Source organism: Lolium rigidum, chromosome 7, assembly GCF_022539505.1.
Source record: "Lolium rigidum isolate FL_2022 chromosome 7, APGP_CSIRO_Lrig_0.1, whole genome shotgun sequence".
Classification (NCBI taxonomy): domain Eukaryota; kingdom Viridiplantae; phylum Streptophyta; class Magnoliopsida; order Poales; family Poaceae; genus Lolium; species Lolium rigidum.
The window spans coordinates 191827297-191854861 of NC_061514.1; the positions used below are offsets into that span (position 1 = coordinate 191827297).

Here is a 27565-nt window from a genome sequence, read left to right on the forward strand (position 1 = left end):
CTGCCGCATTGCTGATCCACCATGAACTGCTGCTGTTCTACAAACCTCTGCTCTTGGAGGCCCAACACTGTCTACAAGAATAGAAGCTCCCGTAGACATATGACATCAAGCACCTCACTATGACATCAAGCACTTTTACTATATGTTATCTACTTGTTAGCAACTATAGATCATTGCCTTGAGTCACTTCATTCATTTCATATGCTTTGTAATAGTATGATCAAGGTTATGTAAGTAGCATGTCACTACAGAAATTATTCTTTTTATCGTTTACTCGCTCGGGACGAGCAGAACTAAGCTTAGGGATGCTGATACGTCCCCGACGTATCCATAATTTCTGTCGTTCCATGCTTGTTTTATGACAATACTTACATGTTTTGCTTGCACTTTATAATGTTTTTATGCGTTTTCCGGAACTAACCTATTAACAAGATGCCACAGTGCCGGCTCTCGTTTTCGTCGTTTTTGGTTCCGGAAAGGCTGTTCGGGCAATATTCTCGGAATTGGACGAAATCAACGCCAAACCTCCTATTTTCTCCGAAGGCTCCGAACACCGAAGAAGAGTCGGAGAGGGGCCGAGGGGCCACCACACCACATGGCGGCGCGGGCCGAGGCCTAGGCCGCGCCGGCCTAGGGTGTGGCGCCCTGTGTGCCCCCTCGCGCCGCCTCTTCGCCTATAAAAGCCCTTTCGACCTAAAAACATCGTACCAATTGACGAAACTCCAGAAAAGACTCCGTGGGCGCCGCCACCGTCGCGAAACTCCAATTCGGGGGACAGAACTCGTCCCGGCACTCGCCGGACGGGGAAGTGCCCCCGGAAGCCATCTCCATCAACGCCATCGCCTCCGCCATGCTCCGTGAGTAGTTCCCCCATGGACTACGGGTTCTAGCTGTAGCTAGTTGGTATTCTCTCCCCCATGTACTTCAATACAATGGTCTCATGAGCTGCCTTACATGATTGAGATTCATCTGATGTAATCGGTGTTGTGTTTGTCGGGATCCGATGGATTGTTACGTTATGATTGTCTATCTACAAAGTTTATGAAGTTATTGTTGCTGCAATCTTGTTATGCTTAATGCTTGTCACTAGGGCCCGAGTGGCATGATCTTAGATTTGAGCTCTATACTTATTGCTTAGATTGTATCTACAAGTTGTATGCACATGTCTATGTCCGGAACCAAAGACCCCAAAGTGACGTAAATTGGGACAATTGGAGGGGAAGGCTTAGATATGAGGATCACATGTTTTCACGGAGTGTTAATGCTTTGCTCCGGTGCTCTATTAAAAGGAGTACCTTAATTTCCAAGTAGATTCCCTAGAGGCCCGGTCGCCACCGGCTGGTAGGACAAAAGATGTTGTGCAAGTTTCTCATTGCGAGCACGTACGACTATTATTGGAAAACATGCCTACATGATTAATGATCTTGATATTCTCGTCTTAATGCTATTTCAATCCTATCAATTGCCCGATCTGTAATTTGTTCACCCAACACTTGTTATTGGAGAGTTGCCACTAGTGTAGATAGCTGGGAACCCCGGTCCATCTTTCATCATCATATACTTGTTCTACATGTCAACCGTTTTCCGGTGCCATTGCTCTCATATCACTATTACTGCCGTCTGTGTTACTCGTTACTATTGCTCTCATACCACTCGCTACTTTCACATCACCCCCGTTGCTAGTGCTTTTCCAGGTGCAGCTGAATTGACAACTCAGTTGTTAAGGCTTATAAGTATTCTTTACCTCCCCTTGTGTCGAATCAATAAATTTGGGTTTTACTTCCCTCGAAGACTGTTGCGATCCCCTATACTTGTGGGTCATCGGTGACAAGCATTAAGCATAACAAGATTGCAGCAACAATAACTTCATAAACTTTGTAGATAGACAATCATAATGTAACAATCCATCGGATCCCGACAAACACAACACCGATTACATCGGATGAATCTCAATCATGTAAGGCAGCTCATGAGATCATTGTATTGAAGTACATGGGGGAGAGAATACCAACTAGCTACAGCTAGAACCCGTAGTCCATGGGGGAACTACTCACGGAGCATGATGGAGGCGATGGCGTTGATGGAGATGGCTTCCGGGGCACTTCCCCGTCCCGGCAGGGTGCCGGGACAGAGACTTCGTCCCCCGAATTGGAGTTTCGCGATGGTGGCGGCGCCCCGGAGTCTTTCTCGGAGTTTCGTCAAGAGTTTCGGTGTTTTTAGGTCGAAAGGGATTTTATAGACGAAGAGGCGGCGCAGGGGGCACCGGGGCGCCACACCACGGGCCGGCGCGGGCCTAGGCCGGCCGCGCCGCCCTATGGTGTGGTGGCCCTCCGGCCCCTCTCCGACTCTTCTTCGGTGTTCCGGATGCTTCCGGGAAAATAGGAGGTTTGGTCTTCGTTTCGTCGAATTCCGAGAATATTGCCCGAACAACCTTTCGGAACCAAAAACAGCAGTAAAACAGTGAACCGGCACCGTGGCATCTTGTTAATAGGTTAGTTCCGGAAAACGCATAAAAACATTATAAAGTGCAAGCAAAACATGTAAGTATTGTCATAAAACAAGCATGGAACGACAGAAATTATGGATACGTCGGGGACGTATCAGTAATATAATTCACATGATCCATTCAACAAAGTTTGGTACAATAAATTATTACACATCATTTCTTTCCTTGTGTCCCTGCTTGCTTACGATTGTGCCGTATCCATGGAGCATCCTCATCATTTAACTTAATGCTTGGGTCGGTGTTCACTTTGAAGGGCGGAATTTCAGCAAACATATTATAATCTTCCGACATGTCCGTCTTGTCCTCCACTCCCACGATGTTTCTTTTCCTTGAAAGAACAATGTGGCGCTTTGGACCATCGCATGATGTACTGATCGTTTTCTTATCTTTCCGTTTCCTCGGTTTGCTACTCATGTCCTTCACATAGAAAACCTGAGCGACATCTTTCGCTAGGACGAATGGTTCGTCAAGGTAACCAAGATTGTTGAAATCCACCATTGTCATTCCGTATTGCTGGTCCACCTTTACCCCACCTCCCGTTAGCTTGAACCATTTGCACCGGAACAAAGGGACCCTAAAGGAGGGTCCATAGTCAAGTTCCCATATCTCCTCTATGTAACCATAATATGTGAACTTTTGCCCATTCTCGGTTCGTTGCATCAAAGCGGACACCACTGTTTTGGTTGGTGCTCTTTTTATCTTGGGCGATCGTGTAAAATGTATTCCCATTTATCTCGTACCCTTGGAAAGTCATTATAGTCTAAGATGGTGTCTTGGCCAACATGTACAGCTGATCTACAACATGTTCGTCACTCATTAAATGTTTTCTCAACCAACTGCCGAAAGTCTCCATGTGGGCCTTCCTAATCCAGGATTCAGGCTTCCCAAGGTTGTCCGAGCGTAAAATATTCTTGTGTTTCTCAAAGTACGGAGCCACCAAGCTGGAATTGGTCAGAACTGTGTGGTGTGCTTCGGTCGGAGAATGGCCGTCCATACATATCGTTGATTTCCTTCCGATCGTGCCTTTTCCACTTAGTCTCCCCTCGTGCCGCGATCGAGGAAGACCAATCGGCTTAAGGTCGGGAACAAAGTCAACACAAAACTCAATTACCTCCTCATTTCCATAGCCCTTGGCGATGCTTCCTTCGGCCTAGCACGGTTACGAACATATTTCTTTAATATTCCCATGAACCTCTCGAAGGGGAACATATTGTGTAGAAATACGGGACCGAGAATGGAAATCTCATCGACTAGGTGAACCAGGAGGTGCGTCATAATATTGAAGAAGGATGGCGGGAACACCAACTCGAAACCGACAAGACATTGGATCACATCGTTCCGTAACCGTGGTAGAACTTCTGGATTGATTACCTTCCGAGAGATTGCATTGAGGAATGCACATAGCTTCACAATGGCTACTCGAACATTTTCCGGCAGGAGCCCCTCAAAGCAATCGGAAGCAATTGCGTCATAATCACGTGGCGGTCGTGAGACTTCAGGTTTTGGAACTTTTTCTCCGCCATGTTTATTATTCCCTTTATATTGGACGAGAATCCTGACGGGACCTTCATACTCGCTCGGGCATTCAAAAAAGATGACCTTCTCTTCTTTGGTAGAGCGTAGCTGGCACGACCTTGAAACCGTTCCGGATGCCGGTCATCAGGGTCTTTCAAACTTTGCTGGTACTGCCGTGCTTCCTTTGTATCATTTGACTTCCCATACACGCCCAAGAAGCTTAGGATGTTCATGCAAATATTCTTTGTAACGTGCATCACGTCGATTGCAGAGCGGACTTCTAGGACTTTCCAATATTCTAGCTCCCAGAATATAGATTTCTTCTTCCACATGGCTACGTGCCCGTCAGCTCCCTTCGGAACCGATTGTCCGCCGAGACCCTTTCCAAAGATGACTTTCAAATCCTTGACCATATCAAATACCTCAAGCACCGAGTAGTGTTCCGCGAGCTTCGGCCGGTGATCTGCCTTGCCGTTGTAATGCTTGCCTTTCTTTCTTATCGGATGACCTTTCGGAAGAAATCGACGATGCCCAAGGTACACGTTCTTCTTACAATTTGGCAAATGTACACTTTCGGTCTCATGTAAGCGAGTGCGTGCATGCATTGTATCCCTTATTTGACAGTCCCGAAAGGTTACTAAGAGCAGGCCAATCGTTGATGGTTACGAAAAGCAACGCTCGTAGGTCAAATTCCTCTTCTTTGTGCTCATCCCACACACGGACACCAGGTCTGCCCCACAGTCTGTAAAAGCTCATCAACTAATGGCCTTAGGTACACATCGATGTCGTTGCCGGGTTGCTTCGGACCTTGGATGAGCACTGGCATCATAATGAATTTCCGCTTCATGCACAACCAAGGAGGAAGGTTGTAGATGCATAGAGTCACGGGCCGGGTGCTATGGCTGGAGCTCGCTCGCCAAAAGGATTCATGCCATCCGTACTTAGACCAAATCTTCCGTTCCTTGCGTCACCTGCAAAATCTTTGAACTCTCCGTCGATCTTTCTCCATTGCGTTCCATCCGCGGGGTGTCTCAACTCCCCGTCCGACTTACGGTCCTCTTTGTGCCATCGCAACAACTTGGCATGCTCTTTGTTCCCGAACAGACGTTTCAACCGTGGTATTATAGGAGCATACCACATCACCTTGGCGGGAACCCTCTTCCCGGGTTTCCGGCCCTCAACATCGTCACCGGGGTCATCGCCTCGATCTTATAACGCAATGCAGTGCATACCGGGCATTCATTCAAATTCTCGTATTCACCGCGGTAGAGGATGCGATCGTTGATGCATGCATGTATCTTCGAACCTCTAAACCTAGAGGGCGGACAACCTTCTTTGCTTCGTACGTACCGGCGGGCAACTCGTTATTCTTTGGAAACATATTCTTCAACATTTTCAGCAAGTTTTCAAATGCCGAGTCAGCTACACCTGCCCGTGCCTTCCATTTCAGCAAATCCAGGTGTGCAGCCCAGCTTTTTCGGACCATCATCGCATCCGGGTACAGCGCCTTCCCGTGATCCTCTAACATGCGATCCAAATTCTCCCTCTCCTTTTCGGTTCGCAGGCGTCTCCGTGCATCAGCAATGGTCCGACCAAGATCATCAACGGGATCCTCTTCTTCACCTTCCCCTTCACCTTCCCCTTCACCTTCAGCATCCTCCATGAAAGTATCACCGAAATGAGAAAGATAGCTTTCATCGATGAAATCATCCCCTTCTTCATCTTCTTCCATTATAACCCCTCTTTCTCCATGCTTGGTCCAACAATTATAGCTTGGCATGAAACCGTGCCGAAGCAGGTGCATGTGAACATCTCTTGAGGAAGAGTAACCCTTCCGATTCTTACACTTAACACATGGACGGATAACAAAACCCCCTGCTTGTTCACATTAGCCACTACGAGGAAATCTTTCAAACTCGTACTGAACTCGCCGGAGAGTCGGTTACCGTACATCCATTGCCGATTCATCTGCATTATTATAATATAAAATATATAATTAACCATCATGCATTTGTTAAACTAACTAGCTACAAACAATATAAATTAAACAATGAACTACACACACATGCATATTGTATCAATGACGACACATCAAAGGTTCAAGTTGCTAACCGCGATCGAGGAGGAAAAAATAAATGAGAAAGCTCAAGTGTGGCTCCAACACTTCATATCATGTTTGTTTCATGCTCTTGGGGCATTTCATCAAACACCTTATGTGCATAAGAGGAACCAAAAGCAAACCTAACACTCACTTGTGAAGTTTGTGAAGAGAATGGCTCAAAATGGCTAAGTGTTGGCTCCAAATGGCTGGATGGGTATATATAGGGGAGGGGCTTTAGTCCCGGTTGGCCTGGCCAACCGCGACTAAAGGCCTTCGGGCACCTTTAGTCGCGGTTGGCCAGGCCAACCGGGACTAAAGCGCCCCACGTGCACCAGCTGGCCACCGTGCGCCCTGGGCCCAGGCCTTTGGTCGTGGTTCGCCACACGAACCGCGACTAAAGACCCCATTAGTCGCGGTTCCTTTACCTTCGCGACTTATGGGGCTTCCCGGAAGCCTGTTTTTCTACCAGTGGAACGGTAAGATTACAGTTTTTTTCCTTCGCTGAATTGCTGGAATCTATCTTTGCTTACTTTAGTATTTCTTCTCCGGTCAGAATGAGAAGAAGCACATGTACTCAAATAATGTTCGAACCACAAATCAGACTTACCCCCTTCTATTGGTACATTATTGTTTTCCTACATGGAATATTTTTCATGTGTAGTATTGCTTTCTACTGATTCATGAGTTCCTATTAGCTTATTGAGTGTCTCAGTTTTAGGAATAGAAGCAGGTGTGCTAATGTGGCCAACAAAATTGAAGGCTTTATCTATTTCGCGCTTTAGCATGTATTTCATAATTAAATAGTTTTCTATACATACAGAGAGTAGTATCATTTAGCAGGCCAACATACCCCCAAAAAATGCTACGGGGTTTTATACTTCCAATATAGTCAGTTGATTCATGTTTACAAATTCTCCTACTGGTAATAATTGCATTCTGTTGCCGCCCCGTACCTCCCCACTCAAAAAAAGAATTTATTTGTTACTCATAGTTTACCTATATTTTTTTGAAATACAATAATGTTGGCTAAAATTACCGCAGCAACGCACGGGGCATCATCTAGTCTATAATAAAAGCAATACACATCATGAGTAGAACAAACACATTTTTCCTTTGCAAATATTTATCCCTTCCCAAGCATTTTATTTCTTTTACAATTTTATTACAGTACTTGAAGGATTAAAAAGTAATAAAAAATACTTGTGGTGGTCCTGATTTCATAGGTGGAGATGCAATTCAAAGCAAACAAAAGACACAAAAGATGCTCCAAGTTTATAGACTTTGTCATAGCGCTCTAAAACAAAGTTTGAAGATTTTCAAATTGAGATTTGTGTTGGTGTAGAGATGATGTCTTGGACATCCACAAGCTTATGGTTTTAACCCCCTTGGATGAACCTTGATTTGGTTTGGCTTCATCCCCTATGAAAAACTTCACTACAAAAACTTCTCCCACTCTTTTATGTGAGGTTTGTTGCACAAAGATAGATATCATGCTATTTACAAGACTTCCAAAAAAAATTGGTTCATAATGTATAGAGAGTTATTTAAATGTACAATTACTTGAGTGATCAAAGGATTCAAAGTAAATCCTCAAGAAACCAAACAAGTCACCTAAACAACTAAATACAGAATATGTCCAAAACAGCAACTGTTGTAAGATGATTTTTGAAACGCCACTTAGGAAATCTGAAAAATATGAATATTTACGAGCACACTAAAAACTTTTAGATGAATTTTTGATAAAAATTACAGCTTATTTGAACTTCAAGAATTTCTGGATAATTTTTACAATATACGGCAAAGCACGTAAAATTTCAGCTCAAGCAATTATGTTTATTTTGGAAATTCTAGTGGGTTAAACTTGACACTTTATTTGTATAACCTAGAACTACAGAGACTTAAGTCAAACAAACATATACACTTACAACAAAGAATAAAAAAACACATTGCCTCCCGTAAAGCTCCTTTTTTATAGCCATGTAGCTAGACTTCGTACCTTCTTTTATTTGGGAGGAGCTTGTATATTTGGACTAGTGATTGATCCTTCCTTCTTCCTTCGAAAGTATTCCATTGAAAAATGCCAGAGTCCCATGGTGTGCTCAAACCAGTAAGAGAAATAATCAAAACTAAACATGATAAAGAGCAACATAAGACATAATTTCAATAACAAAGACAGTTTAATTTTCTTTCTATGCATTAGCATCTTATATGAATGAATCGCAAGAAATAGGAGTAGGCCAATGTAGATTATTAGTACTTACAATTGAAAATTATTACGAACATAAAAAAGGACACATATCACCTCCCCTTTCATAATAGTTGCATGCACTAGAAACAAATTTGACAACATAACGGGATATTTTTCTGCCATCGAGAGTTAAATACCAAAATGATGGAATTTCGTGAAAAAACATGTAACTTATTATTAATGGTGATATTAACTCCTAATATGATCAAAATACAAGTCATGGTAGGAGGAAGCACCTGGAAGTCACTAATCTGCAATACGCTCAATGCAACACTCTAAATCCTAGCATGCCTAGGATTAATACAACACACACACACAGAATCACGGTTGTTACCTCCGCGTCTCTAGTTGGCCGTGTCTAGATCCGCACCTCGTCCGCCACCCATCGGACCTCCACACGTACTATTATAAACATGACAAGCAAATAACAATGACCAAACAAGAACACACGTAGGGGACACAAGATTTTAATGTGGAAAACCCTCTCCAACAAAGTGAGGTAAAAACTACGGGCGCAAGCCAACAAAATTTCACTATATTGAAGAGTGTTTATAATATTGTGGGTTATCTTATGAAGAGATTAGCCATAGCCGGCGGCTTACAAAATATAAATAGACGGTTATGACTCTGGTTCGCTTGTCAGGAATTAACCTTTCTTTTTTTATATGAATTTGGATTACAAAATAGCATGTACGTCATTCCCATATTCAGTATTTTTGCCGATACAAAACACACAATTATGATACTAATCTTGCTCTAACACTAGTATGTTAGCTATATGATGCATGTAGTTAAGTACTAAGTACTCACTTAGATGCCCATATGATATGTAATATAGTTCTAATAACCTCTTTGGTGTGTGTTATGGTAACCTCACTATATTTGAATGTGGTGAGCACATATAATAGGTGTGTGCACTAGTAGGAAAAACGGTACTACCCGCGTGTGGAATTTGCCTACTGGTCGGGAACCCATGCCTGCGAATGCTATCTCTCCACTGCTATGTACTACTACTCGCGTGGTAAAACAACATGCGAGCGATAAGCACAGCTACCTGCACACGCTGCTACCGCATTAAGTTTTTTGCTTAAAAAAAGGCGGCCGGTGGGCTGCGTATGGCCACCGGGATACAGATCAAGCGGGGCATGTCGATTGCGAGAAGGTTTGCGAGTGAACTCGCCGTGTTTTAATTTTCCACCCAAATTAAACTTACAATGTCCATGGAGAAGCTCCTGCTTGCAACTACAACGTCATGAATCCTGAATACACAATGGGCTACTATCTAGCCAATGTCATATATCCTGATTGGGAAACTTTAGTGAAGAACATTCGTCTTCCAGAAACAAGGAAATAAGCTGCATTTTCCAAGGCACAAGAGGTTGCCCGAAAGGATATTGAGAGAGTTTTTGGTGTTTTGCAAGCTAGATTTGCTTTTGTTTGTGTGGTCTTGCTTGTTTTTGGGATATCAAAACCCTCAGAAACATCATGACATGTTGTATCATTCTTCACAACATGATCATCAAAGACGAGAGAGGTTTGGACTTGGAGTGCTTCTATGAAACTCTTGGGAACACGAGGCCACCCATGAGCAGCTCCAACAAGATCTCATCGACGAACTCTTCTTATTCTTCCTAAATAGAACCCCCATCCTCACCTTTCTTAGGACTATCAAGGCTTCTCGAATTAGGTATATGGCTATGAAGGCCTCTTGAATTTGTTCAACGGTAGAAGCTTTGGTTCAACGGTAGAAGCTTTGAACGTAGACCCAGATACAAATCTTTCACTCACTAAAAAGTGAAAACATGTGACTATATCGTCCTGAAGAGGGATGTCATGGGAAGAAGTGGCATTTAGAAGTGTTGTTGACTTTACATTTAGGTTTGGCATAACAAATCTTGCACTACCTGTTCGCACTTAGGTGCACGACATCCCATTGGTAATGATTCTACTACGATGCTGCAAATTTGCAAGTTGATCCTATGTAACCGTCGATGTTCATTGGATTCGTCCAAAATGACTTCTTAGGATCAAAGAATTGTTGTAATTCTTCTTGAATAGTAGAGATCTTCCGTTCGAGAGTTTCTTTGAAAATCTTACCTAAACTCTTCCGAGTGGTTTTGAGAAAGCCTATAAACGAACGAGTTAATATCATTGCTTCATTATAGATTGAGATCTTCTTCGGACTTGATGGAAAAATAGATGGAATAGTAGCAAATACGAGGAGTGGCCTCCAAAGATCAACAATTCTTATTCCATTTGTGTATGCGTGACATTAAACATTTATTTCTCACTAGTTGAATGCCCGTGTGTTGGCACAGAAGAATATATGACGTATAAATCCTTCATGTAGTTGGTATTTTTTATTCCCTCATATCGATATTTTCACTCTCGGATTATCTATGGACTCTCTTGCTAGTTACTACCTCCGTAAGATTTGTTAGAAATCTAAAAGCTTGTATTTCGAAACGGAGGTAATACTATTTTTCATATTGGTAATCTGGTCCACGTATATGATTTAATATGTTTTGCCGCTTGCACCTAGGAGCTGGAGTTGCTGAGTGAAAAGGCAAACTATGTATGCATCCCCAGTCTGAATTGATCCCTTTCTCGGAATTTGCTAATAGCCATTTATCACCTAAGATTGTACTCTTGAACTCGTTACATATATTCAGGGGAAAGTTTGCTACATGACACTGTTATTTTCTGGCATTTGCTGAAACACACCGCTCGATTGTGTCTTTGACAGGTACCATTATAATTTTGTGGCATATTTGCCAGAACACACCACCTAACTAAAAGCAGAAAGTTTTGCACTTTTGCCTGGGATGACTGGTTTGAAAGACAAAGGGCAAAACTTTCCGTTTTTAGCCACGTGGTGTGTTCTGGCAAATGTGTCACAAAATTGTAATGGTACCTGGCAAAGATACAATTGGGTGGTGTGTTTCAGCAAATGCCCAAAAATAACGGTGTCTTGTAGCAAATTTTCCCTATATTCAGCTATAAGTAGTAGCACTTATTTAACTATGTGCGGTAGCACTTATCAATCCTCTTTTAGGTGGTTCCACATGACCACCGCCATATTGATGGATGGAGCTGGATTACACTTCTTACTTTAATGAAGAAAAAGAATGATGTATAAAAAAATAAAAATTACACCACTGAATTCAATAAGCAAGTTTATGAACACTTCGGACAAAGGCACTGGTCACCCGTCTCTCTCTTCCTACCATACGAGCACACAAAGTGGAAACCTTTCTAGCCTATAATCCGCTCAAAAAACTATTCTTTTTTTACTTTTGCAGATCAACCAAACGACTACTGCCTATCTCTCTAACTCGATGTGCCAAACAATAATATACACCCTTTGTTCACCGGCAGGCGGTCTCCTTACTTAGGCGCTATGCCTTCTTGAATTTGGCTCCCTCTTCTTGAACTGTTGCTCCCTTGTTCCATCTAGTTGACCTAATTTCTCCAGTTACAGCATCAAGCAGCACAAATAAATAATCTTTAAAAAACACTGCTTCATAAAGCCTATTGTTCCAACAATAATAAGTAGCTATCAAGTAAGGTAGGTTTGTTATATGTCTAGAAACATATTAGCTTGTTAGTTCTGTTTTAGAAGTAAATTATCTCTTATGGTAAAATAGTTAGTGCCCTAATGATCCTAGATACACCGCACATTGCCGTGGAAAAAAATAGAACACCATATCGGCCCCAAAATTTTCAAGGTAAAAAATGTGAGAACAAAGAGAGTATTTTATCCATTGGGCGTAAAATGTGTCAAGGTCTAGACAGAGTATATATCAACCTTCGAGCTTATTGATTACCAAATCTGGCTTACTAAGGGTTATCTCAATTATTTATGAGTGTATGATTAACTATCTGACATTCCACTAAATATTTTGTAAGAACATATTAGATTATAGAGATAATGAAATGTTGAGATCACTGTATCGAAACAGGGAAACGTGCTTTGTAAATAAGAATGACATATTGCAGCTTCTTGTTTTTCTCTCTGAAAAGATGGCAAGGGACTTGAAATTTCCATTGATAGGGAAGAAAAACTAATCGGTTTCAAAAAAAAATCATGCTACAAATTTAAGCAAACAGTGGAATCTGTCTAGATGCATCAACAAATATGGACAGTGAAGAATGAGGTAACATTTTGGAACTGCATATATGGACAGTGAAGAATGAGGTAACATGAAGCAAAAAATGAGTAGGAAATCACATCTACTGGATACCGGTCTACATTGCTTCTTGACTATCAAGCACAATGGTTTGTTTTCGGTGGAAATGGAGATTGCAGGATGTATAAAAGACATTGAGGTGTATTGCCATAAGCTAGCTGCCTAAAACATGATATATTACAACAATGTAGAGAACATACCTCATACTTTTATCAACTTTATATGATCGAACAATTGGAAATTAATGTTATGCTCCAGCCACATATGAAATGTGGAGAACCCAATTTCTTATTTAATGTGGATTAATTGTAACAATGGTGTGTCTGCACACACACACATGAAGAGAGGACAATTCAACAGAAATCTAGCTACGATAAATAACATGTCAAAACAAGTGAGAGGACTGAATCTGGTGTCATATCAAGATGTAGTAGTTTCTTTTTATATTGTATTATAAGCATGTAAAGTTAGTCGACAAACAGAACCATCGTTGGTTCTCAAGGCCTAAACCTACAGAAGAAACTACTACACAAGAAAAGAGAAGCCTCCAATAATCACATAACCTCTGATTTTGACGTGCCATCGTGGTGGAGGCCTGAAACCCTGTTTTTCCCTCCATCTTCTCAAGCGTCAACATGCTCCAACATCATGAATCTCAGTTGCATTAGATGTTAGCACACATGAATGATAAAAATAGAACTATGTCTCTTACTTCGATGGGAAACCCTGTATATTCTTTGTTGAAAAACAGTTTTCGACATATATGATCACATTTTGTAACAAACACAGCAAGCCAATTTCGTCTGCATAATTAACTTTGCCCCCCCCCCCCCCCCTCAGACCGTCTTAGTCTTTCATACACCTTTCAGGGTGTATTCTCGGAAAAAAAAACTTTGCCCCAACTATTGCTGAAGTAAGAAAAAATGAAGCTAAATATTGGCTGAACAACTCAAAATACTTCTTATCTTAAAAGACCACTAAGCTCCCAGTGTTCTGACGCTCTGTGGTTGATTGAGGACCCACCACAGTCTTGTGGAGCTACCGCTGACGTAATGTTCCGCGTGCAGCACTTCCTTGGAGACGCGTGGACAGGCCCGCCCAACACAGTCTTGAGGTCGGTTTGCTGCTGTCTTTGACCTTTATCCCGTCTCTCTCCATGTGCTTCTTGGCCCGGCGGCGGTTTCCATGAGACCTGGTGGCGATCGATCTCATCTTCCGCACCTGGATTTCTGTTCACGGTGACTGATGCCGCATCGACGAGGCAGGCCGGCCATCGGCGCCGTTCGTGGACATAGTGCCGCTCGACCTCTCCCCCCGTGTCTGGATTTCTGTTCAATAGCGCGCCGATGAGGCACGCCGCTGCTACGGACGCCGTTTGTGGACCTGGTGGTGTGCTAGACCGCTCCCACCCGCATCTGGTCGCGGTTCCGTGAGGGAGTACGCAAGTTCAATCGCACGGCTACCTGCTCCAAGTCATGGTATGTCCGGTGGTACTCATTCTCGCTCCCCTGTTGTGAATCTGATATCCTAGGTGCGTATGCACGAAGCGCTATTACCACCTTCGACCATGTCTTTCCCCAGTTTAGTAAAGCATGTCTCCGAAGTGCATACCAAGTGTTTGTAAGAATGCCTGTTGATAAATGTTGCACAGTGTAAACTGCAGGGTACACGGAGAGGACTGGAATCTCACGCCCTACGAGTGAGCTCTTGGTGGGTTTCCGTGACAGTTGCCCTTCTCTGCCCAGTTCGCCCGAGATCAACCATGGGCGACATGGTGTTGAAGTCGCCATGGGGTTTCTGCCCTCCATTTTTGTCAGGAGTTCCTCATGCTCTCTTCCCTCCTACAGTAGAATGAGTCCCTAAATCTTATCATCGTTTCTCCGGGTGACTTTCATTAGATGAGTTTATTAGTGGATGGACCGAAAAGTTTACCAATTCTCTCTCTCAAAAAAAATGTTTACCTGTTCCAAAATGAGTCTGGTAAGAGGTTCCCCTTTTGTACGTTGAAGTTACATAGTTGCAACTGTTTCTACTTTCTTGATTTACGTCAATTGAGTAATTTATTAGACAACTCGATTTAAAAATTGATCTATATGGCTTGATTGTAACTGACTTTGGATGCTGTGGAGGCCAAAGAAAAAAACTATATATGAAGTATATTGTTGATGTTGAATCAAAGTAGGTTAATATTCTACCGGTAATTTTACATTTAGCTGTCTCGCTTGAACTTGTGTTAATTCCCAGGCTACTAATTATTTTAATGAAAGCATATATGTACCGCAGGTGTGTGAGTTACTGAGTGATCCTATCCTAAAAAAAGTAATCTTGGAGATTTTGCTATCAAAAGCTGGAGCCCAGCCCAGGTGGTATTTTGGTATGGATGTCTAGGAGGCTAGAGAAGGTCTTCATACAAATTGTGATGTTAAGTATGTTATTGCATTACCTGCTTTAAAATGCCATTTTAATACCCTATTTAAAATACACTTAGTCTTATTTTCAGTTACGAAGTAAATATTTAGAATATTAGTTGTTCTCTGCGCCAAATTATTTGCACCGTTTCTCCACAATTCGCTTGCTTTTTATAATTGTTGGTCTATCCCGTGTAGTTTAGTATTTCTGTAAGCCACCATGATTTACTAGAACCACACCAATAAGTATTAGATGCTCATAGTGCATTATGATTGTCAAGATATGGTATATTTGCATGATGAAGATGGTTGTGGCTTCCAGTCAAGTTCCGTTAATATCGTACAATATTGTTAGTTGTACTATCGATCGAATTGCAAAGTAGTAGGTGTTAGTGATCCTATAGGAGCCATGTAAATTCCTGCAAAGGTTATTATCATATTTTCCGGATTAGTGTCTCTATTAAAGTTCACTTAATCTTTTCACCCAAACTATGCACATTTGTTTGATTTCACCTACAAATATATTGTTATTCTCTAGATCTCTTTTGGATCTTTTCATGTGTCCAACATGTCTTAAAATCTTCTATTGTTGGCGGCAAGCAGAATGTTTCATTGGTCCAGTTTACCTCCTTGCGTGTTGTGTCCATTCTAGATAATGATAATGGCTATTGGCTACACAAGTCTCTTCCATAAGCTTGGCTGTTTTCATTAAGATATATTCCTCATGTTTCAGTAGGTCACACTTAGTTTGGTCTAAATATCTCAAGGTTGTCAGTAACTTTTTTTAGGATAATTAGGCCATACCTATCAAGAATGACCAATTTGTGATGACATATGTATATCAGCATTGCTATTCAAATGCTCACTAGAAAGCCTAGATTGGTCAAATAATCAAACAAGATATTTCTATAAAACTTTAATGATCTTAGGGGAATACTTATATGGAACCCACACAGTGCAACTATTGGCATATAGGTAGAGAGTATGTGTGTTAGGATTTGTTGTTGTATTGTATTGCCTGATGACGAATGATTATGTACATAGTGCACAATTTTTTTAAATCATTTTGTTCCCTCTTCCATGTGAAATATTTTGGTTTGTGAGAGTAGATGACATTATAAGATGCTCTTAGCTGAGCTCCATAGAAATAGGGAGCTGTTCTCCCTCCGGAAGGTCTCATGCATGCTAGCTGGCCCACCTGTCGACGGGGAACTATTAGTTTCGTTTGGGCACATATGTCGGGGCTTCGTGCCGCTTGCGAAGTTTGGCAACAGGTTACAGGTGCGTGGTTGCATGGCATGTGGAATAGATCGGTGGGGTTTTGCGTGACAAAGAAGGATGTCCTTGGTTTTCCCAGTTTAGTCAATTTGTGCGCTGTCCACTACGCTTGGTTGGGTGCTGTGATTCGCTCAATAGTTTGCGTGTGAGACTATGGGTATGGACTATGGACAGATTGGATTGACGCCACTGCTCCTGCCACCGAGCTGGTGCTCAGAGTTCAGAGGACAAAATTTCCCCCTCAGACAAAGATTGTATTCTAATAAAGAAATTATGTGAGATGTCACAGAATGTTGTTCATGTAGATACTTTTATCATATCCATTTCAGGGTTCAAGGTATTTTTTATGCTATTATTACAATCAGATTTGTCTCACTCACTCATGGTCCTAATCTATAGCCCTTCTGATCTCAAGTTGGATGATGTTTTGAAGTTGTGTGGCCATGTTATAATATGGTGAACTAATAATACCGAGACACTTAGAAATGAAGCCCCAACGCTCAGTGGCCACATGTTATACTTTTCAAGCCAAAAACGTTATGTTCTATCTTTTCTGTATGCATTACATAAACCATCTATATTCAAAGGAAGTTAATGTTTAATAAATTTGTATCTCATGTCTTACGATCTTTGTGTCATGTCTTACGATCTTTGTGTCATCGATCTCTCAGTTTTAGCAAATAAATTAATCATATAACTTGGTATTCTTTACTGCCAATTAGCTTTGGAACAGTTTGTGCCTCCTAATCTCATAGCATTGTTGAGAATGGAGCTCTGATAACGTATTGATGGCACCTAACCTCTAGCCTCTGAGATTTCTCCTAACCTGCTTTTCCCGATTTGTTTACATTTCAAAGCCTTTCTCCTTGATTCAGTTATAATCTCAAATATTACAAAACAACATCACAGATATTCCCCTTTTCTGTCCAAGAGGTTACTTGAAGAGCTTGGGTCTTGTTTGATGCTCTGTTCAGTCACACCATCATTTCCTTTGAAAAGAAGTATGAGAAAAGGACATTGTTTTTGCTGGTGTTTAGCAAATTATTTTAGTCTGGAACTTTATGCATACGTGTTTTCAGGAGTTGGTTAGCTTTGGTATTTCTTTTTTAGTTAGTGTTTGTTGTATATATTGTTTGTCCGCTATATTTGTTATCAGAGTTTAGTTTTGTATACACCAATTTAGTTCGCTTTATTTTTTTCCAACGGATGTAACACTTTGCTGCTGGGAGTGGTTTTATTTGCATAAATATAGACCAAAACTACATCATCGATCTAATATCTCACATGTGAAACAAACATGTAAACGATAATAACAAAGAATGGCGCGGCAAGACGCGCAAGGTCCTTCTAGTATATTTACTAATTGGAGACTCCCATCAAGCCTCCACATTAATCCTAGAGGTTAGTAAAATCTGTCCATCAGATAACCAACATGTAAAACTGCAGCCGTTCGATAATATTCCGGACCTTACCCCATACCCGCACGACTCTTCTGTCCAATCTCCGTAAAAAAAAGAAGCTAAATCTAATCGTTACGTAGGAGGATAATGCGGAAGTGTTCGATCTGGGACCATGGCCACCTGCCGATCTCCCTGCAATGGATTTGTGTCACGCTGTGGAACATGGAGATTGGAGAAGCCTCTCTCTCTCCTAGACGTGGCCTCCCATTGTCATGCAGGTCGTCTGCATATTAGAAGCGGCAAGAGTTCGTGCCATGCTCGACATGTGCAGCGACGCTGGACGACGTACGGAATCACTCAGCTCCACGAGTAGTCTGAAGAAGCCGATCTCAGGTAACCAATCGCAGATCCTTGAGCTGCTTGACCGGAGTTGATTGATCAATTCACCGGCTGGTGGCTTTACCCATGGTTCAGTATAGCCGATCAGGTTTGCTTCAGTAGTAGATCCAGCCAATTTTGGTGGTAACAGTCTACTCTCAAATCCCATAATGTTGGAAAGCAGGTTATCTCAGCAATAGATATACTACTATATGTTTTCCCACAACAAATGGTGTTGTTTCCGTGATTGCTCAAGTTGTTGCCATGTATGCATGTACTAAGGTCAAATAGCTACCACAAAATTAAATGCTTGGAGTTTCCGTGATTCTTAGTAATTCAGTAGCTTTAATATGGCCTATAAGAATTTTGCAACCATTAATATTCAATAGGAATCGGAATGATCGGACACTATTACAAGTGACATTTTTGATTTACAGCTATCAGCGTGTGTTCGATGGTGAGTTTCTCTGCATATGATGCCCCAGGCTCGGCTTTGTTTGTAGTCTCAAAGGATGAAAGTAGAGCTACTGTCTGAAATGTGTTCTTTTTCTTACAGAATACATTTATATGATATATCCTCCACTTCACTGCTCTGAGTTTTTGGTCTGCTAAATAATATATGTGTTCAGTCCAAGATTTTTATTGTCAAAGAAAAAAGCTAACCTAGGTCCATGCACAGCGGCAACATTATGACAGTTTGCGAGCATGGATGGGAACCTTTTTTTTTTTGGAAAAGCAAGGGATGGAATTGGAAGGTAGGTTTTATAAACTGATTATCAAATGCTTTATCCTCCATTACCCAGTTTAATTTATAGTGTTTCATATTAATTTTGGTATTGTCATTGACCTCTATTATTGTTTTGCTTGAAAAAAGCTCATGAAGAGGTCAAGAATGACTGCGGCTTATTCCATAGCTTGAACATGCGAGAATATATTACCCCTATACAGGGAAGGGAATACAATCATATGAAGGGAAAAAAACTGTAATATAACAAAGATGCATATTTCATGGATTTTAATTTTGCCAAAAGAAAAGAAAAGTAAATGCCATTTTGGACGATGTGTTTATGAGAAAGGGATAGGTCGAACCATATTATGCATCGGCACATTTAGCCAGAAAAGTTCTAGAGGTGTACTGCATAATGTGTGTGTTCAGTCTAGCTCGGTTTTTCAATGTCAGTGGCAACAGCTAAACATGGTTTGTGCTACACGTTCCAGTTTCGCAAATAGTGATGTGCTCAGTCATGTTGTAAAATCAAACTGAAATGACAGTAGATTAATGAGTTTTCCTTGGAGCATTATGCGTATTTATACATATTACCATGGCTATACTAATTCATGATAAAGCATGGTCTCACCATTCTTTAAATTGGTTCACCGTTTATAAGATTTGTTCTACTTTCCTTCTCATCTCCATTGTATTTTCACTAAGTAATAAAAAATCATTAGACTGGATAAACCGAAAAGATATGTCGTTAAATGATTTTTTAGGGACAGGCAGGCGTTCTTTCATTCTTATACTAGAATGAAAAGGTGGCCTATGTAGAAAAACAAAAAGATATACTAATACGGAGATAGTCCGACAAACTGATGGTGAAAGCTACACTGAATATAGGATCCATTGGTCCATTAATTATGTCACTTCGCCTTTCAATATGACATAACAAGAACTAGAGAAACATTGTGACGATATCGCTGAACTGCGAAGATAATATGTTTAAGTTCCGTCGGCAAAAAAATGTTCCACGTGGAAGCACCAGGTTGTAATATAAAAAGTTTGTTCTTGAACTTACTTTACGCTTATCTCCATAAGATAATTTTTTCTGTTGTTTGTTCAGAGTTTCAAAAAGTGATGCAGAATCATACAGCTACCCCGTAAGTAATAGTCCATCTTCAATGAAAAACCAATTCCTTCTACTGCCCTGTAGAAGTAACTAAGTAGCCCCTTCTTCACATTTTCTAAATTAAAGTTTGAATCATAAAATTTTCACTCATCGAAAAATGACTAAACTTGCCTCTATCAATCTAGATTTTGTTTTGCTTACATGTTTAGGTAGACTTCCTCATATAAAAATAAAGAAGAAAGATGCATTTGCTTATTCAACCTATGAGTTTAGCTATTGTGTAAACAAAACTATCTCTACAGTGCATAGAACATCATAATTAATTAGGGAGCTTGAAGCATGGCAAGAGTAATACATTGGATATAATCTCAAAATGATTTATGGAATATACTTTTTGGGCAAGAAATCTGAGAAAACTACCACATGGTTCTACATATGATCAACTCTTAAAATATAATTTTCTATTTTACATAAATATATGGGCCTCGAATAATATATGCTTTGTTTCAAATTTACTATACCGTGCAGCAGCACGGGTTGCTGACTAGTGTCCAATAATCAATATACCAGTAGATGAACTACTTTCTCTCGCTTTGGAGTCAGCAGGTAGTAGTAAGGCCAGGAAATTTTTGTGTTGCGGGTCAATCTATTCCAATTTTCAATACGGTCATCAGCTCATTCTATGATAATGTTGACTGCCAAAACCCACCGGCGGGCAGCGGCCTTGTCAACACTGTAGAGCCGGGAAGAGCCTAGAGCTGCGGCTGGCTGAGACCCCTCCGAGCGACGGCCCGCAATGCTCTTCTGGTCACACGCGGCGATGCGAAGTGCAGGGCGTGCCACCTGACCTATACCTGGTCGGGAAGGTGATGGGGATGCCTCGCTTAGTTTCCTGCAGGGCATACATGTAAACATTAAATACGAGCCTCGATCGGCTCTCGAGTTATCTCGTGAATCGGCTCAAAGAGCCGATCCACCCATGATCCGTACGGGGTGCACGAATACTTGGTGGTCCTGCTTGATCAAGATGAAGCTAATGAGATCTACGACGATTTAGGGTTTTCACCGCATAATCGGATCATCCTACTCCGAGGTTGGGCCTCGCGGCCACGCACGGTGCTCGTAAGCCGATCCTAAACAAGGCCTAAAAACCAACATGAAGTTGATCCCCGGAACATCCCGTTTAGGACTTGCGAACGCCACCCTACGTGCCACCGGATCCTCCCCCTTTGTAAGGCCTAACTATTGCGAGATATTAAACTAATCCTTGTAGAACAAGGAGCAATCGTAACGGATCAGATCTACTAAATAATGATCAAGCGGGGTGCCGTCCCCACGCCCGAGATAGGCGTGAGGGCGGCTAGATATGCGAGGGTTGCACTACGTAAGCATGCTTAAACGAAGAACAATGCTAACCCTAACACATCTATGATAACTACGTTGCTCGCCATCAAAAGCGCTTCAGTACAAGCAACGCATGAACAACGTGGGGCTTGTGCTGCCTAGATCGCAAGATGCGATCTAGGCAGCATGTCGCTTACCCGATAGAAACCCTCGAGACGAAGGAGTTGGCGATGCGCCGAGATTGGTTTGTTTTGGGGTTGAACGTGAGTTGTTGTTTATTCCATAAACCCTAGGTACATATTTATAGTCCAGGGGACTTTCTAATGTGGGCGTGCACCAAACCGTGCACGAGATAAACTCTAACTTCTAAATCGATACACAATCTATTATACTAAGATACACGGGCTAACTAGCCCAAACTCTTCATGCAAGGACGCTTCATAGATCTTCCATATGTAATCTTCCAAGCCCATCTTGATCGCGGCCCACCTCCTGATTTAGCCAAAATCTGGTGATAACACATGCCCCCCCTGGTTTTGGTAATGATAATTTCAAAACCACTCTGTTTTTTCCTCAGAGGGGTCGTGTCACGGCAGAGCGGAACCGTCGCAGCATGCCTCATCATGACGACTTGCCTTCCCAACTTCTCTGCACGATTTGACAGTTTTGGCACCATGTCCTCGAGAACTGCTCGGAAATTAAAAACCCCCACCTCCTTTTATTTAGCCGCATCGAACAGTTCTCCTCTTTACCCCTTCCGCAGTAGCACTCCAAAAACCCCCCCCTCGCAACCATGTCCTCTTCCTCTTCCTCTTCTTCTTCGTCGGATCTTTCCCACGTGTCCTCTCCCATCCGAGAGTCGACGCCCTCGTGGGGTACGCAAGCGGCGTACGACATCCTCGCCCCAACGAAGTGGGACAAAGAGGACCATGACTCCTCCGTCGAGGTCCGAGGATGACAAATCCCACACCGACGGGGAGAGCGACCTCCGCTTCCTTGCCGACGAGGAAGTGGTGGAGGAGAGCGAAGACGACCGCCTCTCTCGGGCGGACTTCACCACCTCCGAGGAGGTGAAGGAGGAGGAAGAGGAGGAGGAGGATGAAGACAGCTCCTCCGACGAGCCGCCGGCCAAACGCCGCCACCTCGGCCCGGGAACCTCAGCCGACGTCGACAGTGGACGACGACGCCGACGAAGAGGATGAAGACGACGAGGGTCCTGTCGGCGGCCGCTGGAGCAGTGATGACGAGCCGGCAGGGAGCAGCGCCGGCAGTGGCGACGACGGCGACGACGACGACGAGGGCAGCAGCGGCCCCTAGATAGGGTCTTAGCATAAGGCTAGCAGTAGCAGATGGGGCAATGTATTCCCCTGGTATTTCCTTTTGAGAGCAATCAGCTCTTCTATGTAAGAAATCTGGCTTATCAATGAAGAAATTCCCCAACTCGATTTTGCCGATTCCCTTTATGATAATTTAGCCGATTGTCTTTCGTTCTGATTCTGCCGATTGCCAAACTGGACAATGCCCAACAAGCCGATGGCATCGCATCGGTCTCTCACGATAAACTTCGAGATAGATCCATCCAGACCCAAACTCCTTGCCAAACAAGGCCAAGCCCTAATCGCGCAAATCCGCAGATCTCTCAAGATGGCATGTTGAACTTAGCGGCAAAACTCCTGAAATAATGTCAGGTCTCTTTTAAATTATCCTCTCCGAATTCTGCTCGCTCAGCTCCGGCAGCTTCCTTCTACAACAATCACCGTCTTTTGAACGAGCCGTCACGAAGAGTGGGCCCACTTCGACAGAGTTGGTTAAACCTCGAAGGCGAGCTGCCCCCCGAGTCTCAGCCAAGGCGAGGATAAAGAATGGATTATCACCGTTGAACTTTCGGGGCGGGCTCAACCTTGTCCAAGAGAGCTATCCTGCAGGGCCACCAGCCGATCACCTCCCTTCCGTCGAGGGTCCATACGACCGATCCAAGCAGGCTATGATAATTTTGCAGCATAAGCACCATTCTTCGGTAACTTGTGGTGCGAGTTTAGCCGATTCCAACGAAATCGGCTCCCGGAGCAGAGAACCTTCAAGGTGAGCTGCCCCCCGGGCCTTAGTCGGGTGAGAATAGCAGCGAGCTGATCACGTCGATCATCCTTGGTTTCCAACTCGCAACGCCGTATCAACCGATTCAACAGAATCGGCTCTTTAAAGTGAGGGAATTTCAGGGCGAGCCGCCCTCCCCGAGCTTCTTCGGTCCGGACCTTGCGCCTTGCCGATCGCATCAGCTCATCATCTTTGGCAGGCTGAAGCAGCTTCCGGTGAGAACGTCTTCACATTTCTGACGCCCTCCAGATTCTGGGCGCAATATCTCTTGGAGGGAACTAGCCCCCTGCTCTTAAGTCGATGTCTGTGCATCGGCTATTCTTGAAAATTTTCGAATTTTTTATTCGGCCGACTTGTGTATCGGCCCCCATACTCCAATATCCATCATCAAAGGATGAGACTCTTCTACTGCATATCCTCGTGTTTTATCCACTTGGGCGCCCCCCCGAGCCGATTCTGTTAAGAGAATTGATGACATCGGCTCTGTTGGACCGTGAATGTGTTGAACCCAGGTAGTATGGATGGTGAGGATATTCACGGCCGATTACTGGAATCGGCCTCCACGTTGTTTGCTCAGTGAAGGTTTCGTAATGCTCCTTCATAGACCCTTGGGGCCGATCACAAGGATCAGCCTCGCCAACTTGCACATCGCTTGGCTTCAACTACATGGTCAGGCCGCTGGATAAAACTAGCTTAATCCTTCCCTTTGTCACATCGATGCGCTCGCAGTCGTCCAAGTTGATGCCCGAGAGGGGTTCTTGGCTCCGCTGCTTCCCATGCGTTCATGCCAGCCCGTTGAAACTTCGGCCGAGTCATCGGCTTGGACGACCTCTACCTCATCACCATCCCACTCGTATTATGCATTGGTGCATTGTGGAGGGAATGCAGCAGCTTGGCGTGGATCCAATCTCTTCCCAAAGAAACAAAGCATAACCGCTCGTGCTATCCACGATAAAGAACGCCGTAGGGATAGTTTTTCTTCCTACGGTCGGATCCACGTTCAGAACTCCTTGTGCCTCGCACGCCCGGCCGTTGAAGTCGCTCAACGTTACGTTGGTCTTGATTAGATCCGAACTCGAGCGTCCCAGCCGACGTAGCATAGAGTACGGCATGATGTTAACTGCCGCTCCGTGTCCACCAGCATCCTGTTTACAGGCCTCCCATCGATATACCATCGTAAGTACAGGGCCTTCAGATGCCTGTAGCTCCTTTCTCGTGGCTTCTCAAAGATAACCGGCCGTGGGCCGCAGTCAAGTTGTGCCACGGATGCCTCATCTAATCCTGGAGCACTGAACTCCGAAGGGAGGATAAACACCATATTTGTGCCAGCCGATGTTTCATCATCGGCTTTTCTCTCGTTCGGGCGCCACTCTTTTCTTTGTGGCTGACCTTCCTCGTCCAGGGTTCGCAGAATTTTGGCGGCCGCATCAGGCCGTGCCTTCCTTAGCGTGCGCAGGTATAATCTTTCGGCCTTCTTCCAACCCACGCGTACGCTGGACTCTTTGCTTCCGGGAACGGCCGAGCCCATCGGGGCACCATCTCGGGCCGATGATATTTGTATTCTTCACCACCGTCCTCTAGCTCCTCGAGATCTTCCATCTGAGGGGATTCAGCACGCTTGTTCCGATGCGGGAAAGGCCCTAGCCGGCTAAACACAGACACGTTAGCGGCAGCCTTCTTCCTTTGTTTGCATTCTGGGCAGTCCTCAATTGTCGGCAATCGGCTCATTCCTGAGTCCCAGCAATGTTTGAAGAACGGGCAGTCCCAGTGCTTATCCATGTTCCTCTGCCCCCTTGGCCTTCCTTCGGCGCGACGATCGTACCCGTCGTTGCTTCTACCATGTTGGCGGTACCTTCCGACCTCGGCATCGAGACCGGAAATTCCTTTCATCATCCGCGTCGTAGCGCCGACGTCGGTCGTGGTGTTGCTCGTATTTGTTGAGAGGGTGCTTGGAGCGTGGGCGTTGATACCGCATGCTTCTTATTCCCTCCCTTGCCAGGTACCGCCTGTCCTCACCTTGGGGCTGGTCGCGCGGATCGGCTCCCTCTTCATCCTTGCCACGGGAGTGGCTGCTTTCTGTTTCCTCTTTGTCATGGCGGCTTGCAGATCCTGCCATATTGACACCAAAGGAAAACTTTGGCTGACCTATGGGGTGGCTGAGATCCACCGTGTCGACACCGGGCCCCGGACGTGGGTTTCTGCCGAGCTTGATATCGTGCGGCCGGGTCTTCTCGCAGGAGCCGAGGAGTTCGGCTCCAAGGGTTGCCTTGATTCCGCTCATGTTTCCCTCCGAGCTCCTTGGGCAGATCCCCACGCTTCGGCCGACCTGGTGCGCTCCTCCGACGGGGTGGAGAAATCTATCCCATCGAGGGCGCCTTCGGCGTGGAACCCCCCCCTGACGCCATGGGAGTGGGTTTGGTGGGAAGAGCCGATGAGTTCGGCCTCGAGGATGGCTTTGATCTCATCGCATGTGACTGGCGTGCCGCCCGCCATCTCAGATGCAGATGGCGATGTGGTTGATGTAGATCTTCGTCCCACCGGGCGTGCCAGAATGTGTTGACTGCCAAAACCCACCGGCGGGCAGCGGCCTTGTCAACACTGTAGAGCCGGGAAGAGCCTAGAGCTGCGGCTGGCTGAGACCCCTCCGAGCGACGGCCCGCAATGCTCTTCTGGTCACACGCGGCGATGCGAAGTGCAAGGGCGTGCCACCTGACCTATACCTGGTCGGGAAGGTGATGGGGATGCCTCGCTTAGTTTCTCGCAGGGCATACATGTAAACATTAAATACGAGCCTCGATCGGCTCTCAGGTTATCCCGTGAATCGGCTCAAAGAGCCGATCCACCCATGATCCGTACGGGGTGCACGAATACTTGGTGGTCCTGCTTGATCAAGATGAAGCTAATGAGATCTACGACGATTTAGGGTTTTCACCGCATAATCGGATCATCCTACTCCGAGTTGGGCCTCGCGGCCACGCACGGTGCTCGTAAGCCGATCCTAAACAAGGCCTAAAAACCAACATGAAGTTGATCCCCGGAACATCCCGTTTAGGACTTGCGAACGCCACCCTACGTGCCACCGGATCCTCCCCCTTTGTAAGGCCTAACTATTGCAGTATATTAAACTAATCCTTGTAGAACAAGGAGCAATCGTAACGGATCAGATCTACTAAATAATGATCAAGCGGGTGCCGCCCCCACGCCCGAGATAGGCGTGAGGGCGGCTAGATATGCGAGGGTTGCACTACGTAAGCATGCTTAAACGAAGAACAATGCTAACCCTAACACATCTATGATAACTACGTTGCTCGCCATCAAAAGCGCTTCGAGTACGAGCAACGCATGAACAACGTGGGCTTAGGCCGCCTAGATCGCAAGATGCGATCTAGGCGGCATGTCGCTTACCCGATAGAAACCCTCGAGACGAAGGAGTTGGCGATGCGCCGAGATTGGTTTGTTTTGGGGTTGAACGTGAGTTGTTGTTTATTCCATAAACCCTAGGTACATATTTATAGTCCAGGGGACTTTCTAATGTGGGCGTGCACCAAACCGTGCACGAGATAAACTCTAACTTCTAAATCGATACACAATCTATTATACTAAGATACACGGGCTAACTAGCCCAAACTCTTCATGCAAGGCCGCTTCATAGATCTTCCATATGTAATCTTCCAAGCCCATCTTGATCGCGGCCCACCTCCTGATTTAGCCAAAATCTGGTGATAACAGATAAATCATTACATGAGTCAAAAGTTGAACTATTACAACATGTTTCTAACTGATGAGACACTCGTTTCAAGTCAATGCCGCAACGAGAGCATCTGCACGTTATTATCCTTGCACAATCCCTTTTTGTATGGAATTCTGTTGTGGATCAGACAAACCACCGCGCGTGCAGCTGACGCCCCGGCTTTGGCGTACCACTCCAATTATCCACAATTCTCCTCCTCCTCCTCATATCATGTCCTCCAACCTCTCCTCTTGAGGCCTCTTCATCTTGCCGGACCACGACATTTACGGGCTCGCCAAGCTCAAAGTAGGTCCTATGGTTCAAAATCATCCCCATCACCACTGCTACAGTGATTCAATGGAAGGATGTCCAACCATCTGAACCTGCAACGAATGTCCTACCATCATAATAATCAAAAGTTGTATTGATTCCAGGTAAAAAAAAGGTGTGCATTTGATTATTTTTTGGTTGCGAGGCACAAGTTAAAGTACTTCACTTGATATGTACAAGAAACATACATATGTATATA

At 44.1% G+C, this 27565-nt stretch overlaps 1 pseudogene; it reads right to left on the bottom strand.

Moving 5' to 3' along the window:
* Window positions 1–9889: 9889 nt before the first annotated feature.
* On the bottom strand, window positions 9890–27320 carry LOC124672405 (annotated as a pseudogene).
* Window positions 27321–27565: the final 245 nt, after the last annotated feature.